The following is an 11,674-nucleotide window of genomic DNA, read 5'->3' as shown; positions in this document are numbered from 1 at the left end:
GCTGGCTTATCATTCTTTATGACCTGTAAATACTAATGTTCCCAAATGCTTAATCCTGGGCCCTGTCCTTGTATCTACCCTTTTCTCTAGCTGTATTTTCTCCCGGGACCCTGGGATCATGACCTGAGCCGAAGGCAGACGCTTAACGACTGAGCCACCCAGGAGCCCCAGAATCACTTTTTAAAAAGAGTTACTTATTTTGAGAGAGAGGGAGAGAGAGGGTGTGCGCCTGTGTGGGGGGGAGGGGCGGAGCAGAGGCAGAAGGAGAGAGAATCTCGAGCAGACTCCCTGCTGAGCACAGACACCAGTGCGGGGCTCCATCTCACAATCCTGAGGTCATGACCTGAGCTGGAATCAAGAGCTGGACGCTTAATCAACTGAGCCACCCAGATGCCCCTCAAGCAGAATTATTAATCCCACATCCCCAGACCTCTTTGTCCCCCAGTCTCCATTAGTCTCCACCAATCACCCAGTTGCTGAGGTAAAAAATTTAGAATTTATCTTTGATTGCTTTCTTTCTCTCACTCCCTGCATTCAAGCCATCAGCAATATTAAGACTGGTGTGTAATCATCTGCATCTCTCACAGCTCAGATATACTTATACAAGCACTTACATAAATATGCATATATATGGCTTTTGGCTTTACTGAAATAGACTCCAAACACATATTACTCTGGAACTTACTTTTTTCAGTTGACATCCCCATATCAGTAAATACAGATTCAACTGTTTTTTTCTCCCAATTTCTTTTTTTTTATAAAGATTTTTATTTTTATTTATTTGAGAGAGAGAGAATGAGAGATAGAGAGCACGAGAGGGAAGAGGGTCAGAGGGAGAAGCAGACTCCCTGCTGAGCAGGGAGCCCGATGTGGGACTCGATCCCGGGACTCCAGGATCATGACCCGAGCCGAAGGCAGTCGCTTAACCAACTGAGCCACCCAGGCGCCCCTTTTTCTCCCAATTTCTTAATGGATTTCTAGATACATACAAACACCTGTAGTTTATATATATATACACAGGACCACAATATTTTCAATATTTACTGGGGTATGGTGGTTATTTTCCCTTTTTCTTTTCTTTCTTTTTTTTTTTTTAATGATTTTATTTATTTGAGAGAGCACGCATGAGTGGGGGGGAGAGGCAGAGGGAGAGGTAGAGGGTGAGAAGCAGACTCCCCACTGAGTGCTGATCCTGACATGGGGCTCAATCCCAGGACGCTGAGATCATGACCTGAACCAATGTTAGATAGATCCTTGACCGACTGAGCCACCCAGGCACCCCAGCTTTTTCTTTTTTTCTGTCACTTCCTCCTTCCTTCATTTCTCCCCACTCTTAAATCAAGATAACTCAACTAAACAGCATATATCCACTCGTATCTTTCCCCATACTCATAAAATCAAACAAATATATGCATGTATATATAAGTTTAGGTGTCTTGCTTTTCCCATTCAACAAACCCCAAAACCTCATGGAAACTCCTCCAGAATTATCTAGTATAGTGAAAATTCATTCTTTTAAATGACAGTGTAATAGTTCTTAGTATGGATATTGTAAAATGTATTCCTCCATTCCCTTATTTATGAGCATTCTCTTTATTTCCCCCAACACAAGTAATGATATAATTAATATCTTTGTACATTTTTTTTTTTTAAGATTTTATTGATTTATTTGACAGAGACAGACAGCGAGAGCAGGAACACAAGAAGGGGGAGTGGGAGAGGGAGAGCAGGCTTCCCGCTGAGCAGGGAGCCCGATGTGGGACTCGATCCCAGGACTCTGGGATCATGACCTGAGCTGAAGGCAGCCGCTTAATGACTGAGCCACCCAGGCGCCCTGTACATTTATTCTTTGTACTAGTACTTTTATTTCTATAAACTAGAATTTCTGATAGAATTTGCTGGTCAAAGGATACATACAAGCTTTTATTAAACAGTAAATAGATACATTTATTAATCAAGCAGAGGGTAGACAAAATAACAGTAAAACAAGTATCTGTGGACTTACCACCTAGTTTAAGAAATAGAGCTTTAGTGATTCTCTGAAGCCTCCTTGGTGCTCCAATGATTCCTTTTCCCCCTTTAGAAAAAAAAAAAAATCCTGAATTTTTTTTACTTTTCCTTATCATGCTTAATTCCCTGCATAATCTGTTCTTTAATTTTGACTTGTAAAACTTCATATAAATGAAAACAAAATTATATATTCTTTTATGTCCTTTTTTTGCCTGGTCATATTCCTGAGATTTAACTATTTTGATGGGTAGAGCTGAAAAGTTCATTCATGTTCAATGCTGTTTAATCATTCATTATATAAATGCACTGTGTTGTACGGACATTTGCCAATACTGCTATGGACGTTTCTGAACATGGCCTTTTTGGTGTACACATGCAAGTTTCTGTAGTTTGCATATCTAAGATATATGCAATTGGTTGTGGGGTATGCCCATATTTAACTTTACAAGGTAATGCTAAATTGTTTTCTAAAGCCATTATACCAATTAACATTCCCACTAACACTGCACTATGCCTGATTTCCCTGAAGCATCTTTTCGAATGTTTCTTAGCTATTAATTTTTCCTCTTTTGTGGTATTTGCCAGTTTAAAAAATTGGGTTGCCTTTTTCTGATTTGCATGAATTCTTTGTATATCCTAGATCAGTGGTGTCCAAAAGAAATAAAATGCAAGTCACAGATGTAATTTAAAATGTTCTAGTAGCCACAGTTAAAAAAGTGATAAGAAACAGGAAAAATTAATTTAATTTTATTTTTTAAAGATTTACTTATTTTAGAAAGTGGGGAAGGGGCAGAGGGAGAGATTGCTGAAGCAATCTCCCCACTGACTGGGGAGCCTGACGTGGGGCTCTATCCCAGGACCCTGAAGATCATCACCAGAATTGAAATCAATAGTCTGCCACTTAACTGACTAAGCCATCCAGGTATCCCTGGGCAAAATTAATTTTAATAGTTTTTTTACTTAATAATACAATCTACTTACCAAAATATTATCATTCCAAGATGTTAATACATACAAAAATTTTTTTTGTACTAACTTTTTGAAATCTGGAATCTATTTCATACTTACAGCACATCTTAATTTGGCCTACCTACATTTTAAGTACTCAAGAGCCACACGTAGTTAGTACCTACTGTACTGGGGTATAGCTCTAGATACTTTTGTTGTTCTTATAGGTGTTGCAGACCTTTCCTTCTAGTTTATGATTTTTCCTTTCACATTTTGTCTTTTGAGGACAAAGTTTCAAGGGAGCTGAATTTTGACTTCTTTGGTTTGTACTCTGAATTTTAAGAACATTTTTTCTATCACATGGGCATGTCCCAAAGATATTGTATTATTCTATATTTTATTCTAAATCTTTTCATGTTTTGCCTTTTATATTGAAGTCTTCAATCCATCTGGAACTGACTTTTGGGTTAAATATGAAATAAGGATCCATTTTTACTTTCTCTTCAGATGGATAGTCAGTAAGATAACCTAGCTCTAATAGTCTGGTGTTGATGTTGTTTTTGTAAATGGTATGTTTTATTTGCTTGTGCTTTCCATTTGCTGGATTATAGAAATGCAGTTGATTTTTTTATCTGAAAAACTTGAAGAATTGTCATTAGTTCTAAGTATTATTCTGTAAATTATTTTGCGTTTTCTAAGTAGACAATCATACCACCTGTAAATAACCACTGTCCTTTTCATTCCTTACATGTTTTATTTCTTTTTAAAAAAAGATTTTATTATTTGAGAGAGAGAGAGGGAGAGGGAGGAGCAGAGGGAGAGGGAGATAATCTCCAGCAGACTCTGACTCTGAACTGAGTGCAGAGCCCTATGCGGGATTGATCCCATGACCCTGAGGTCATGACCTGAGCAAACCAAGAGTTGGAGGTTTAACCAACTGAGCCACCCAGGAGCCCCTTACATATTTTATTTCTTTTATTGTTTTATTTTGCTGGCTAGGACTCAAATACAATGTTGAATAGAAATGGTGACAGCAAACATTCTGTTTTATTTTCAATTTCAAAAGAAATGCTTTCTTCCACAATTACGAATAATGTTTGCTCTAGGTCTTTATCAGGTTAAGGAAGTTTTCTTCTATTCCTGATTTGTTAAAGGTTTTTTTGTTCCTCTTTCTTTTCTTTTTTTAAAATTAAGAATGGGGGCACCTTGGTGGCTCAGTTGGTTAAGCATCTGCCTTTGGCTCAGGTCATGATCCCAGGGTCCTGGGATCAAGTCCTGCATCAAGGGTCCTTGCTCAGTGGGCCTGACAAGCCTGCTTCTCCCTCTGCCTGCTGAAATCCCCCTGCTTGTGCTCTTCTCTCTCTCAAATAAATATATAAAATCTTTTAAATAAAATAAAATTAAGAATGCTTACTGAATTTTAACAAATATTTTTGCCTGCATCTAAAAAAAATAAATAGGGCACCTGGGTGGCTCAGTCGTTAAGCGTCTGCCTTCAGCTCAGGTCATGATCCCAGGGTCCTGGGATCGAGCCCCACATCGGGCTCCCTGCTCCGCGGGAAGCCTGCTTCTCCCTCTCCCACTCCCCCTGCTTGTGTTCCTGCTCTCGCTATCTCTCTCTCTCTCAAATAAATAAAATCTTAATAAATAAATAAATAAATAAATAAATAAATAAATAAAAGTATTTGGATGTACCATCTTTATTAGCTTTCAAATGTGGCTCTAACAAAGTATTACAACCTTAGAAGCTTAAGACAGCCCCACACATTTATTTTTTTTACAGTTCTGCACACCAGAAGTCCAGTATGGGTCTAACTGAATTAAAAACAGTGTTGGCAGGCTACATCCATTCTCGAGGTTCTGGGAGAAAATCTAGTTCCTGCTCATTTGGGTTATTGGCAGAATTCAGTTCCCAGAGGTTGTAGGGCCACAGTCCCTGTTTTCCTGCTCCCTGTAAAATGAGCGAGGGTCATTCTCATCTTGCAGAGGCTGCCACATTTCTTGGCTCATGGCCCTTTTCCTCCATTTTCAGAGCCAGCAACAGGCAGGTTGAGTGCTTGTCCTTTTCATCTCTCTGACCAACACTTTTGCCTTCCTCTTCCATTTTTAAGGATTTGTGATTAGATTGGGACCAGATAATCCAAGATAACCTCTCCATCCCAAGGTCTGGCACTCGATCACATCAAAGTCCCTATTGCCACACAAAGAAACATAGTCACAGGTTCCAGGGATTAGGAAGCGGACATCTCTGGGGAGCTATTCTGCCTACCACACCATCATAATTTGTTAATATGTGAATTACTTTAACAAGTTTGCATAACTGAACACTAACTTTCACTCCTGAAATAAATTCAACTTGATCCTGATTTTTATCTTTTTAACAAATTGCTGGATTTGCTTTAATGTTTTGTTCACGATTATTCCATCTTTGTTCAAGAATGAGAATAGCTTGGGCGCCTGGGTGGCTCAGTCGTTAAGTGTCTGCCTTTGGCTCAGGTCATGAGCCCAGGGTCCTGGGATCGAGCCCCACATCGGGCTCCCTGCTCCGCGGGGAGCCTGCTTCTCCCTCTCCCACTCCCCCTGCTTATGTTCCTGCTCTCACTGTCTCTCTCTGTCAAATAAATAAATAAAATCTTTAAAAAAAAAAAAAAGAATGAGAATAGCTTGTAACTTCTCCTTTCTTGTCCTATCTTTGCCTGTCTGGGTCTGCCCGTCCATCTATTCATCCATCCCTTCCTTTCTTTTTGAGAGAAAATTGACTACTGACTCATTTTTAATGGTTTTAGGACCAGATAGGTTTTCCATTTCTCACTGAGTCAGTTTTGCCAGTTTTTTTTTTTTTTTAAGATTTTATTTACTTATTTGACAGAGAGAGACACAGCGAGAGAGGGAACACAAGCAGGGGGAGTGGAAGAGGGAGAAGCAGGCCTCCCGTGAGCAGGGAGCCTGATGAGGGGCTCGATCCCAGGTGACCTGAGCTGAAAGCAGATGCTTAACGACTGAGTCACCCAGGCGCCCCAGTGATTTCTTTCTAAAAAAATTTTTTTTCTAATGCAATATATGTTAAGAAAAAAAAAAGAAGAAGAAGATAGCAGGAGGGGAAGAATGAAGGGGAGTAAGTTGGAGGGGGAGAAGAACCATGAGAGATGATGGACTCTGAAAAACAAACTGAGGGTTCTAGAGGGGAGGGAGGTGGGGGGATGGGTTAGCCTGGTGATGGGTATTAAAGAGGGCACATTCCGTGTGGAGCACTGGGTGTTATGCACAAACAATGAATCATGGAACACTACATCAAAAACTAATGATGTAATGTATGGTGATTAACATAACAATAAAAAATAAAAAAAAATGCACCCTTAAAAAATTTTTTTTTTAGATTTTATTCTTTTATTTGACAGAGAGAAAGAGAACGAGCCAAAAAGCACAAGCTGGGGGAATGGCAGAGGGAGAGGGAGAAGGAGAAGCAGGCTCTCCGCCAAGCAGGGAGCCCGATGTGGGGCTCAATCCCAGGATCCTGGGATCATACCTGAGCTGAGGGCAGACATTGAACCAACTGAGCCACCCAGGTGCCCCGCCCCCTTAGTTAGTGATTTCTAACTTAATTTCAAATTTGTCAGAGAACATGGCTTATGCAACACCAATCATATGAATTTGTTGAGAATTACTACATGGACTTACATGTATGTGGTCAATTTTCATAAACATTCCACACATGCATATTAGGATATGAGTGTTCTGTTGAGTGCAACAGTTTATATATATCTATAAATTCAATCTTTTTAATTATGTTGTTTATATCTTCTGATTCTTGTCTATAAGATCTATCCATTATTTTGAGGTGTGTTAAAATCTCCACTATACTGGGATATTCATTTTTCTTGTAGTTCTGTCGAATTTTGCTTTTTGTATCTTAAGGACATGTAATATGCAGGCATATTTAGAAGTCTTAAGTCCTGGGGTGCTTGGTGGCTCAGTCGGTTAAGCACCTACCCTCAGCTCAGGTCATGATCCTGGAGTCCTGGGATCGAGCCCCACGTCCGGCTCCCTGATCAGCGTGGAGCCTGCTTCTCCCTCTGCCTCCCCCTGCTCCTCTCTCTCTCTCAAATAAATAAAATCTTTAAAAAAAAAAAAGGAATTCTGAAGTCCTAGTGAACTTCATTTAGTAATTTTCATTTATTCTTAGTCTGATGTTGTCAGCTTTCTACTGATATATTAGCCTGACATGTTTTTCCATTCTTTTACATTTTTCTATGTTCTTGGTTTTAAGAATGTCTCAAAAATAGCATATGGTTGGATTTTGTTTCCTTGTCTATTTTACATTCTTTTTTTTAAAACTGGAGACTTTATTCAATTTACATTTACTGTAGTTATTGAAATATTTGCATTTATTTTTTACCATATTATTTGTGATTTCAATTTGTTTCACTATTGCTTTTTTTTCTATTTCCATATGATGCTTTTTTTGTAATTTTGTTCTCTTTCCTCTATTAACTTAGAAATTGGAACTCTTAGTAGTTACTTGAGATACCTTGAGTACTTAAAAGAATAAAGCTTAATCCATATTTTTACCCTCTTCCCAAACAATACAAGGACTTTGGAAAACTTCAACTCCAATCATCACTCCACCCTTCTCACTTCCAAATTTTGATTTTGTTCTCCTGGATATTAGTTCTATCTTGCCTTACTTTATTAACCACACAAATTATGTATTATTACTTTGTTACGTTTTTAGTTTTAAGCACTTATTTACCAATTTCTTTGCTCATTGTTCCTTCTTGTATCAGCGAGTATCTTCTGTTGGTGGTAAACTCCAGATTTTTTTTGTCTGAAAATGTCTTTAATCAGATAGCCAGATTCAAATCCTGGCTCTCCCTTTCCTTAGTCATGTGACCCTAGATAAGTACCTTAACCTCTGGGATCTTTGGTTTACTAATTTGTAAAACTGAGTTTCATCCTTTGCTGGGACAGACAAGGCTGGGAAGGAAGATGCAATGAACAGCTCCTGAGATGAATTCTTTGAAAGGGTGTCAAGATCCAAAACACAACAAAACAAACACTATAATCACTTCCCTTCGTGTCTGATACTCTCGTAGGGAAGACAAAATTAACACACATTGAAAAGGAATTAATAATATTCCTGTGTACTTGAGGGTTAAGTGTATGGTTCTTTCAAGTCAGCACTTTCAAGCCCAATGAAATGGTTGGCTCCTAGGAGCTTATGAAGGAGTCTTAACAGAAGACAGTGCTTACCTGGATGCCAATAGCTTATCAGCTGCTCAATAATCTAGTCTGGACAGGAAAATAAAATGTGAACACTTTAGAGTTTCTAAAAGAAAAAGAGTAAAAAAAAAAGTAAGGCTTTCAAAAGAGTAGCAAATTAAGTATTCATTAAACACCTGGCATATACAGAGCCAAACACTATAAAATATTAAAGACAATAATGCTTCTGCCTTCAGTGAACTTTTAAGAGTTGGGAAGGGCGCCTGGGTGGCTCAGATGGTTAAGCATCTGCCTTCGGCTCAGGTCATGATCCCAGGGTCCTGGGATCGAGTCCCGCATCGGGTTTCCTGCTCCTTGGGAGCCTGCTTCTCCCTCTGCTTGCTTCTCTCTCTCTCTCATGAATAAATAAATAAAATCTTAAAAAAAAAAAAAGAGTTGGGAAGATAGACTTATGTAATGAAAATCAGTTAACAAAGAAATACAGAAGAGAAAAAGACAACTACAGAGTACAATGCTACTATATAGGAAGGTGCTAACTTGATACAAATAATGTATGTGATAGGGTTCAATATAGGTTGCGTATTGCTTTCTAGATTCCTCTTGTGTTGAGATCTGCAGATTGAACATGATTAAAAATCAATTGTAATTATACTTTTTTTCTCTAAGGAATTCCAGAGCCAATGAGTGTGATAGATTTGTGCAGAACAGTTAAAATAACCATCATTCTAAATTATGCTACCATTCTTTTGTACATTGATTAAATCTAAAATAACTTTCAAGTATGTTGAGCCTTAAATTTGTAAGGTAGCTAATTTTTTAGTGCATGGCTATTAGTTTACATGTACTAGGTACTTTCTCAGTCGTACTGGGTGGCTCAGTCGAATAAGCGCCTGCCTTCAGCTCAGGTCATGATCCCAGGGTCCTGGGATTGAGTGCCACATCTGGCTCCTTGCTTATCGGGGAGCCTGCTTCTCCCTCTGCCTGCCGCTTCCCCTGCTTGTGCGCTTGCTCTAACAAATAAAAATCTTAAAATTTTTTTTTTTTTTTTTACAAATAGTAATTTGGAGACTGTGCTTAAGAGATCAATTGTCCAACTTGGGCCAAAAGGCTCTCCTAAGGCAAGAGATGTCTAAGTCAACTTTGTTTCGGGATCACTAAAGGCTACCCTAGGGTCCCCTGGGATGGGGTGGTCTGGTCAACAGGAAGCAGTAATGGCAGGAGCAATTATAAAGATTTTTATGGTTTTCAGCACTCCATGAATGAATACCTCTTAGGTTTCGCCTTAAGACTTTTTGACATTTTTCCTTCAAACACATTTGCAGAAGGCTTTATGTAACAAACTAGGAGACAGTCAATATCTAATAATGCTAAAGACAAAATTATTCCACAGCTTTGATCAAGAGGCCAGGCCCAAGAATATGTTCTGAGGATGCATTCTCTTGAATTTAAAATACATGCCCAGTGGGGCGCCTGGGTGGCTCAGTTGGTTAAGCGGCTGCCGTCAGCTTAGGTCATGATCCTGGAGTCCCGGGATCAAGCCCCACATCTGGCTCCCTGCTCAGCAGGGAGTCTACTTCTCCCTCTGACCCTCCCCCCTCTTGTTCTCTCTTTCTCTCTCTCAAATAAATGAATAAAATCTTTTAAAAAAAATATGTGCACAAAAACCCCTGGTACAATAACAGATGAGGGCATTTAACAGTATTCAGTATTCTAGTAATCTTGCATGAAAAGTAACCAAGCCCAGTGACACATACTGGAAAGTGGCAGGGCTGGTATACGATGCAAAGCAGAGTTAGCTCTTAACCACTGCACTAAAATAAAATGTCTGATTAACTGTTGACATTTACTGGAAGTTTAGAGCTTTACAAATATTCTCTCCTTTGATCCTTGCAACAGTGACAGGACCTATCCACATTAACATTCTCATCTCACAATGAGAAAAAAAGCACAGAGAAATTATGTAACATTCTGTAAAGAAGTGGTCATGAGAGACTTGAACTTAGGGAATCAGATGGGCGCTATACCTGGATCCTATGTCTAAAGGCAACAGAAAAAAAATTCTAAAATAATCCCCAAGTGAAAAATGGTGATAAAAAGATAGTAGACACTGCCGGCCTATGCATATGCGCATCCACACATACTTTCAGGATATAAAAAAGAGCCAGTAAAGGATGTCTGTTCACTTAGATCACATTTCAGTAATTAGGACACAACTGTCTTGATTTAGGCTGCTGTAACAGAATACCATATAGACTGGGTGGCTATAAACAGCCGAAATTTAGTTCTGACAGTTCTGGCGGCTGGAAATCCCGGAGCAGGGTGCAGGCATGGCTGAGATCTGGTGGGAGAACTCTTCTTGGCTGTAGCCTGCCCTTTTCTTCTGCTATCTTCCCTCACAAGGCAGACAGGGAAGAGAGCTCAATGGGGGGTCTCTTTTATAAGGACACTAATCCCATTCAGGAGGGCTCCACCCTTACGATTTAATCACCCTAAGGCCCCACCTCCTAAAACCTGGGAGGTTAGGATTTTTAACATATAAACTAGGTGGGTCGAGGCACACAGTCAGTCCACAACACATACTTCCATGCCACTGTTTGCTGGTAGAATCCTATTTAAAATTATAGTAACCCCCCCCAAAGCTGGTCGATCCTATGAACTCCCAATTTCAAAATGATCAATTATCATAACTCTTCAACGTCCTGAGCGTTTAGCTAAAGGCTTTATGCATTGTTTCTCCTTCCAAAAATAACTAAAAACGTAGCCCTTTCAAGCTGTCCTATTTACTCTCACCTCGTCATTTTCGCAGGAAAGTGATCGACAGCCTTCGACAAGGACGTCTGCTCCGAGGCCTTAAGAACCCCGCGGAAGACCGGCGCTGTGGCGTTGCAGAGTTGGGGTGGGGGCAGAAGACCCAGAGGGAGGCGGGAAGGAGGAGGGGGCATCCCGGGAGCTCGGCCTCCGGGCGAATCCCGGGCCTGGCTCCGTTTCCGTAGCTGCTGAGGGGTGAGATGAAGAGGCAAGGGGGAGAGAAAGCGAGGAGGAGAAATAAAGAGAAGGGCGAGAGGCTCGGGAGGCGCGGCGACCGCGGTACCTCAGACCTCGGAGGCCCGGGGGAGGGGCCCTCGGCGCCGCCGCCGCGGACTCCTCTGCTCCGGGCGGTCAGGTCTTCCCTGGCGGCGGGGTAGGAAGGGTAGAGTGCCGGCGGGCTCGGGCCGTTCCCCCGACGTCGCCAGCCAACAGCCTGGGACTAGGCCGGGTCACGCCTCAGCCCCCAGCCGCCTTGGTGGACCCGAGGGAGGGGTCGCGGCGGCGCCGCCACTCGGGGTCCGGTGCTTATTGTTCCGGGAAGCCGCGGGCAGGATCGGGCCGGCCGACCCGCCCCCGCCTGGGGTCGCAGGGCAGCTGCGGGAGCGCCGACTGGCGGCGGACGCGCGGCCGGTGCGTGTCCCTTTAAGGGGCCGGGCCTGGGAGGCGAAGGGGCTGGCGGGGTGCGCGT

The 11,674-nt window shown here is 41.3% G+C and overlaps 1 long non-coding RNA gene across 1 annotated transcript; it reads right to left on the bottom strand.

The window, feature by feature from the left end:
• Positions 1–4,651: 4,651 nt before the first annotated feature.
• LOC113916614 lies at positions 4,652–11,104 on the bottom strand. The gene is made up of 3 exons (XR_003517989.1): positions 10,969–11,104; positions 8,209–8,284; positions 4,652–5,149 (listed from the first exon to the last, which is right to left on the bottom strand). It is a non-coding gene; the product is annotated as an uncharacterized LOC113916614 (long non-coding RNA).
• Between the last annotated feature and the right edge of the window lie 570 nt (positions 11,105–11,674).

Source organism: Zalophus californianus, chromosome 1, assembly GCF_009762305.2.
Source record: "Zalophus californianus isolate mZalCal1 chromosome 1, mZalCal1.pri.v2, whole genome shotgun sequence".
NCBI lineage: Eukaryota > Metazoa > Chordata > Mammalia > Carnivora > Otariidae > Zalophus > Zalophus californianus.
Note: the sequence above shows the minus strand (reverse complement) of the source record. Positions and strands in the feature narration are given on the sequence as shown.